This window comes from Coregonus clupeaformis, unplaced genomic scaffold (genome assembly GCF_020615455.1).
Source record: "Coregonus clupeaformis isolate EN_2021a unplaced genomic scaffold, ASM2061545v1 scaf2391, whole genome shotgun sequence".
In the NCBI taxonomy this organism is placed as follows: Eukaryota; Metazoa; Chordata; class Actinopteri; order Salmoniformes; family Salmonidae; genus Coregonus; species Coregonus clupeaformis.
Window position 1 is genome coordinate 50,273 of NW_025535845.1, and position 8,522 is coordinate 58,794.

General features: G+C 45.0%; 1 long non-coding RNA gene across 1 annotated transcript; it reads left to right on the top strand.

Moving 5' to 3' along the window:
• Positions 1 to 258: 258 nt before the first annotated feature.
• LOC121564812 lies at positions 259 to 1,869 on the top strand. Its single transcript, XR_006660202.1, has 3 exons — positions 259 to 479; positions 620 to 720; positions 1,048 to 1,869. It is a non-coding gene; the product is annotated as an uncharacterized LOC121564812 (long non-coding RNA).
• The last annotated feature ends 6,653 nt before the right edge of the window (positions 1,870 to 8,522 follow it).

An 8,522-nucleotide genomic window follows, 5' to 3' on the forward strand; every position in this document is an offset into this window, starting at 1 on the left:
GAGGTCAGTACATTAGACACAACATGAGGTCAGTACATTAGACACAACATGAGGTCAGTACATTAGACACAACATGAGGTCAGTACAGTAGACACAACATGAGGTCAGTACAGTAGACACAACATGAGGTCAGTACATTAGACTCCTGATAAGTACGTCCGTAGTACTCAGGAATCAGATATAAAGATAAACAGGAGAAGAAAATGTCCCAACCACGAATGTTACTCTTTCATCATCTTCCTGTTTTAACATTTCCCTTTTATTCTGGGTGTAACATCATAAACAGTTATTCACAGACTCAGGAGCAAGTATAATTTTCAAGTTTTTCTTCAACAGAGCAACTTTGTCAGCGGGGATGGAGATACTTTGACTCCAGTTTGTACTTCCTCTCTACTGAGAAGAAAACCTGGGAGGAGAGCAGACAGGACTGTCTGGAAAGAGGAGCAGACCTGGTGATCATAAAGAGCACTGAGGAACAGGTGGGAGAGAGAGAGAGAGAGAGAGAGAGAGAGAGAGAGAGAGAAGTGGAGCAAGTATAATTTTCATCAGTACACTAATATGTGGGCAGTATCTTATAAATATATTAAAAGTGACCGTTTTTTATCTTTCTCAAAAACAGACATTTCTCTTCAATCTCCAACTGAGAGCCTGGATTGGTCTGACTGACTCTGTTTCTGAGGGGACCTGGAAGTGGGTGGACGGCACATCATTGACCAAAGGGTGAGAGATTTGACCATTTTGCCTTGTGATATGGAGATAAAAAAAACAACAATGATATATTGCTTCCAATCATGTTCATAAAAATGTATGTTTCGACTCGAATGTCATTCAATGTGAACTATAGATGTATTATATAAACCAGGTAATATTTACATCTGAAAATGTAATTTAAAGAGTGAAATATTAAGTGTGTTGATGGTCACTCTTGATAATGGTATGCTCATCTTACAGAATGTGGCTTTAAAGCTGAGAAAACATAGGACTATGTCTATAATTGAGGAGGATGTTTGTACCTCAGTGTCTGACTCTCTGGTTCTCTGTGTTTAGGTACTGGGGGGCAGGACAGCCTGATGATGGTGGTCAGTTCTCTGGGCAGGAGGACTGTGTTGAGATATACTATGGACAAGATGACGCTGTAAAGACATGGAATGATGACAAATGTTACAAAAATCATAACTGGATCTGTGGGAAAGTGGTGTAAGAATAACACACAGTAACAGACTTCTCTTCTTCATTATTTCCTTGGTCTTTTCTTTCAATTTTCCTTTTCTATGGTGGAGGGTTAACGCACTGTTTGTTTTAGCGGTACCCACTGTTTATTATTTTCAAAGTTAGGGAGGAAGAGGACAAAGGTTTAGTTTCCTGGGGTTTGAACGGTGTGGTGTGCGTGATGGCTCCGAAAACTAGCGTGGAGGAGACGCTGTCGTTACGGCATGGATTCAGGTTGTTCCTGAGAATGGAGTTAAGGTGGAGGAGGTTCTGCTTGCGTTTGGCGAACAGGTAGGAGCTGAATTTATACATTCCGCATCAATAATGAACAAAGCTGTGGTTGTGTTTATGAAAAGAGCAAATTTGTTGGGTAAGCTCATTGCTAGTGGAATATTTGTAAGCAGTGTGTTGGTGGCAATTTCTCCTCTTTTTGCTCAGGTTTCTAGAATGTTTTGGGAAGGTGGGGGGCAGTGAAGAGAGGAGTATGAGTCTCTGAGTCAATGTTGGGATGTGGTAAAAGTCCAAATTCAGTTTTTTTGTCAACAGTATACAGCTCTCTCATCCTCAGAAGCTAGGAGAGCATTGGGGGAACTCGAGTGTAGTATTAGTGAGATGGAGGTAGAGCTGGTGGGGCAAGGCAATGTAGGCCTCCAGGCTAATTTAGCTGAACTTCGTAGGGACCTGGGCAGTTTTTTCCAGGTTAAAGCAAAGGGAGCACTTGTAAGAGCTAGGTTCTCCATGCTCAAGGAGATTGGATGCTCCCATCTCCTTCTTCTTTGGTTTGGAAAGACAGAGCGGTGAAGCCAAGGGTATGCATTGTCTACGGCTGTCGAATGACCTCTGTGGTTGGGAGATGCGGGAGCGGACAGTGGTTTTATACTGTTGTATAGGGCAGAACTGTGTGATCCTATGGGTGCTCAGGTTTTGTTTGCAGAACTCCCTAATCTCTCTCTGGCACAGAGGGATGAAATGGACATTCCCCTGTTTTCCCATGAACTGGCAGAGGCCGTAACCCAGATGTCCCCCGGCCGTGCACCGGGGGTTGATGGACTCCCAGTGGAGTTTTATAAAAAATTCTGGGGAATAATTGGACTGGACTTTTGTGTGTTGCATGAGTACGTCGGGGTAGGAGAGTTGCCGATGAGCTGCCGTTGGGTGGCTCTGACTCTGTGGCATTGATGTGTACGGACTACAAGATATTTGTCAAGGTCCTCGCTAACAGACTGAAGTCCCATCTGGACACTATAGTACACAAGGACCAGACACATTGTGTACCGTGATGCTCAATCACAGAAACTTGTTCTTAATCAGGGACATGTTGGACTTGTCGAGAGGTTCTAACGTGAACTTCGGACTGGTCTCTTTAGATCAAGAGAAGGCTTTTGATAGAGTGGACCATGAGTGTCTGTTTAATGTCATGTCTGAGTTTGGGTTTGGGGAAAGGTTTCTGACCTGTGTGAAGATGTTGTATGCTGGGGTGTCATGTATGGTCAAGGTGGGAGAGGGGCTCAGTAGGCCAGTCTGGGTGAGGCGGGGCATTAGACAAGTATGCCATCTATCAGGGCAGTTATATACACTAGCCATCAAGCCTTTTTTGGGCCTGCTACGCAGGTGACTGCAGGGAGTGTGCTGGACAGGCATGGGTGTGTTGACAGGCATAGCAATGTCAGCGTATGCAGATTACATTTCTGTGATGGTCAGGGATGGGCAGGATATGCAGTCACTAGAGACTAGTCTGAAGGTGTACGAGGGAGCTTCGTCAGCTAAGGTGAACTGGGGCAAGAGCAAAGCTCTGTTATGTGTGGCATGGGGGAATAGGGCCCCCCCTCTGCTTCCAAGGGGTTTGCAGTGGGGTTGTGAAGGCTTAACATTTTGGGGGTGTACCTGGGTTCGGAGAGGTGGGTCACGAAGAACTTGGAGGGGCTGTCACAGGCAGTGGTGTAAAGACTGGCCAGGTGGAGGTGGCTCCTGTCCAAAGTGTCATATAGAGGGAGGGTGCTGATAATCAACAACCTGGTGGCATCTTCCCTGTGGCATAAACTGTGGCAACGCAAGCTGGTGGATTTTTTCTGGTCAGGCAATCACTGGCTGAGGGCGGCAGTGTTGTAAACGAAGGAGGACAGGGCCTTGTGGAACTGGAGAGCAGGGTGTCTGCATTCCGACTAAAGGCGGCTCAGAGACTGCTGTACAATACTGATGTCGGATGGAGGGAGCCAGCATGTGCGTTTCGTAGGAGAGCTGGCGGATTAGGGTTGGACCAGCAGCTATTCCTCATGAGGCTGGAGGGGCTGAGTACAGCAGGTCTCTCTGATTTTTACTCTGCGGTGCTGAGGGCCTGGCAGCTGCTAAGGCCCACACGTGAAGGGGGTGTGGAGCCTGGTCGGTGGGTGTGGGAGGAGCCTATCTTCCAATCCCCGCCATCCTTTTGAGATCGGTTCAGTCGGCCACCCTGCAGAAGCGACTGATGGCAGCGGGATTACTAAGGCTGGGTGACCTGCGACTGCTGGGAGAGGAGGGGTGGAAAACCCTGGAAGTCCTAGCAGAACAAACAGGACTAACATCTCTTAGGCTGCTGGAGAGATTCCTGGGGGAAGTCCAGGAAGCACTGTCTGAGCCGGTAAGAGGGGTGTTTGAGGGGAAAAAGGGGGAGGGGCCACCAATGTTTCCGCCACTGCAGGTGACGGCAGAGACTGGGGACTGGCAAGGGGGTCTGGAGGACCTTTTTTAACACTCCGAGCCTGGGGGAGTTTGAGGGGTTTGGAGGTAAAGCCCTCTACAACCTCTGCGTTAAGCTAAGGAACATAACAGGAGTGAAGGCACATCAGTGGCAGGGGGTATGTGTGGCGGAGAGTATGGTGGGTTTTAGATGGAGGGGGCTCTACAAACTCCCAGTACCAAAGAGGTCAGGGGACCTCCAGTGGAGGGTTCTACATGGAGCCCTGGCAACTAACAGCTGGGGGCACGGGTTGAACTGGGAGTTGGACAGGGGTGTCCTTTTGTGTCATGAGTGAAACTGTGATTCATGTGTTTTCTGTGTGCGCCAGGTTAATGCCATTAATGTCTCTGTTGGAATGTCTGTGTGAGAGGTTGGGGGTGGAGTTTACTGTTGGGACGTTTATAATGGTGTACAGGTATTCAAATAAGGAGAAGGCCAAATGTGTGTTGTTGAATTTTCTGTTTGCTCAGGCAAAGTTGGCTATTTGGATAACAAGGAGGAACAGGGTTAATGGTGGGGGGATAACAGACCCTTTACTATTATTTAATGGGATGGTCTCTGCGCGCCTTAGGGTGAAATTTGAGTTCTATAAAATGATGAAAAGTGTGGAGATGTCTCAGGAGATATGGTGTGTCGGGGGGCTTTCTGTATAGCTGGGGAAGATGGGTTGGATACACGATTGTAGAAGTGGTGAGGTTTTGGTTATTGTGATGTGTGGTGTTATGTATCGTGGGGTAGAGGGTTAGGTGAGTATGCAGTACAGGGGATATTTTGTTTTTTGTTAGGGGGGGGGGGGAGGTTTTAATGAAATGAGAATGTATCATTAAACAAAGACAAAAAGACAAAGAGTGAAAGTGAAAGTCTCTCTCGCAGTTATTATGTTAATAGTTGGATAAGGTCCTGAATGGTTGTGATGATTCCACCTAGTGGTTAAAGTGAGAGATGAACTCACAATAGAGGTGAAATAGTGGTATTACAGACTCTGTCTCAAAACACATCGGAGAATACATTCCTAGGGGAGGGACCATGGACCTTCTCTAATAGGGTTGAAAGGAGGAGAGGAGATAGGAGGAGAGGAGGAGAGGAGATAGGAGGAGAGGAGGAGAGGAGATCGGAGAGGAATCTAGGAAAGACTAATTGAGATAGAGCCTTAGTGTCAGAGAGACATAGAGGAGGAAGAAGAACATTAAGAGAATGAGGAAGAGAGAAAAAATAAGACAAATAATAGTTGTGTTTAGATTTAGAGGAGAGTATGTAGACATACTGTACTCTGGAAAATGACTCTTCATTATTTTATTACAAGCATGTAATGTGATTTGACATAGGCTTATGCTTATTAAAAAAATACCAATTATTAACCTATGCTTTAATAATAAGAATAACAAAGTCACATATTAATAAATAAAGGAACAATGTCCTTTAACAAGGTCTACCAGCTTCCTGATTGAATGTGATTGGATACTTAAAACAGTGTGACCTGGACACACACAGAGTGCAGAACAGTACTGAGAGGGCACACACAAACACACACACAAACAAAATAATGCTAAAGAAAGGTGAGAGTGACTCCCAATCTTCACTGTACAAGGGCCAACGTGTAGGTGACCAATGGTAACACAATGCACCATGCACCAGTGGACCTGTCTGCTACATACCCACACACTCATGCATGGTGTCTAATGGGGTCTCCACCCACTCCCTCTCTGTTCTCTGTCTGTGGCCCACAGCAAGTGATAGGATGTTTCAAGGCTCTATCCACCAATAAGAAGGAGACTTGATATGTATCCCAAATTGCACCATATTCTCTATATAGTGCACTACATAGGGAAATAGGGTGTCCTTAGGGACGCAAGCTTGTAGACCAGACAGTTGTATATAACGTCCTCTCCATCCCCTGTTCATTCTCTTCCATGACATCTTTCTTTCTATTTGAATGTTTTTGGAAGGTTACTTTCATTCAGTACTGTATCCAACCATCAACATCACTGCTAGCCGACCAAATAAAGAGAGCGAGAGAGAGAGAGCGAGAGAAAGACCAGTTACTGAGGGAGAGAGACCAGTTACTGAGGGAGAGAGACCAGTTACTGAGAGAGAGAGAGACCAGTTACTGAGTGACAGAGACCAGTTACTGAGGGAGAGAGACCAGTTACTGAGGGAGAGAGACCAGTTACTGAGAGAGAGAGACCAGTTACTGAGGGAGAGAGACCAGTTACTGAGGGACAGAGACCAGTTACTGAGGGAGAGAGACCAGTTACTGAGGGACAGATACCAGTTACTGAGGGAGAGAGACCAGTTACTGAGGGACAGAGACCAGTTAATGAGGGAGATAAACCAGTTACTGAGGGAGAGAGACCAGTTACTGAGGGAGAGAGACCAGTTACTGAGGGACAGAGACCAGTTACTGAGGGAGAGAGACCAGTTACTGAGGGACAGAGACCAGTTACTGAGGGAGAGAGACCAGTTACTGAGGGAGAGAGACCAGTTACTGAGGGAGAGAGACCAGTTACTGAGGGAGAGAGACCAGTTACTGAGGGGGAGAGACCAGTTACTGAGGGAGAGAGACCAGTTACTGAGGGAGAGAGACCAGTTACTGAGGGAGAGAGACCAGTTACTGAGGGAGAGAGACCAGTTACTGAGGGAGAGAGACCAGTTACTGAGGGAGAGAGACCAGTTACTGAGGGACAGAGACCTGTTACTGAGGGAGAGAGACCAGTTACTGAGGGAGAGAGACCAGTTACTGAGGGACAGAGACCCGTTACTGAGGGACAGAGACCAGTTACTGAGGGACAGAGACCAGTTACTGAGGGACAGAGACCAGTTACTGAGGGAGAGAGACCAGTTACTGAGGGACAGAGACCAGTTACTGAGGGAGAGAGACCAGTTACTGAGGGAGAGAGACCAGTTACTGAGGGGGAGAGGGTCAGGGTCAGTGTTCTGACCAATGAGAAGGTAGAGCTGGAGAAGAGGCTCTCTGAGTGTGGAAAGTATTCAAGTCAGTCACTAGGACTGCATCCCTCTTCTCTATCCTTCCTTCTCCTGAAGTGTGCACTTGAAGTGTGCACTTAGACACTTAGGTCACATTTCCCACACACACTTCTCAATAACTCTTCACACTGATGCCTATATGGCCATCGAGCGCAAGCCATCACATGACTTCCTTATGAACGATGCCACTAACAGTATAACCTTACAGAGTATAACTTCCTGCTACAAGTTGATTGGACCCTTAAAACATTCTATCAACTGTAGTGGACCACAGACAGAGATAAAAGGTACCTGGTGGAGAAGCACAATAGACCAACTTCTCAACTACTTGTCAGTACAGTTAGAATCATACAGTAGATATTACCATTAGGAGTCAGTTAGAAAGATAATCATACAGTAGATATTACCATTAGGAATCAGTTAGAAAGGTAATCATACAGTAGATATTACCAATTAGGAGTCAGTTAGAAAGGTAATCATACAGTAGATATTAGCATTAGGAGTCAGTTAGAAAGGTAATCATACAGTAGATATTACCATTAGGAGTCAGTTAGAAAGGTAATCATACAGTAGATATTATCATTAGGAGTCAGTTAGAAAGGTAATCATACAGTAGATATTACCATTAGGAGTCAGTTAGAAAGGTAATCATACAGTAGATATTACCATTAGGAGTCAGTTAGAAAGGTAATCATACAGTAGATATTACCATTAGGAGTCAGTTAGAAAGGTAATCATACAGTAGATATTTCAATTAGGAGTCAGTTAGAAAGATAATCATACAGAGTCAGTTAGAAAGGTAATCATACAGTAACTAAGAAAGCTCTCTATCACAGAGATTGAAGCACCTCTGTGATAAAACGCAATCACTGGGCCTCAGGCAGATTGCACACACACATGCACGCACACGCACACAAACACTTGACTAAAACACTGAAAAATGCTAACTGATAGCATGTAAATTATGCAAATAGATGTACGCTTTAAGTGTATTTAGAGTTATTAAAGAGGCAATCTGCTGTTCAACCTAAACAAAGCGGTCAACCAGCCACTGATTTGGTAAAAGGCTGAGGAATGGGGTTGGAGAAATGTAACCACTCTCAAATTCATAGACAGAGCTATGGATGCATCAACTGATCATCCATCAGATCAACATGATACTTTTAACCATGTTTTGAGGTTATACATACAGTTTGTTTACAATATCATTGTTTACAAACAATGGAGTAAAAAAGCTTATATTTTGGGTTCTGATGGGGTACGACTGTTGAACTAACTAAGCTCATGAGGCATTTATAAGTTATCATCGTCATGAACCGGCTCAAAGTTCGTAACAAAAGGGAGACAACGTGGAGACAAGGAATACCAAAATATATATTTATTAACTAAAGTAAACTAAGTACAATTAACAATGGTGTGTGTAATCAGTAATGTAAGTGAGTGCATAATAATGCAAGGTGTTGAAAGGTGCCAAAGCAAACAACCAAAAAGCCACAAAAATACCACAACAAACATCAATAAAGGTGTCTGCATGGAGAGAGTTCCCCCAATGAATGTGGAAGAGGTCCATTTATCCTGGGACACACCCGGGCCCAGGTGTTTCCCATGTAGC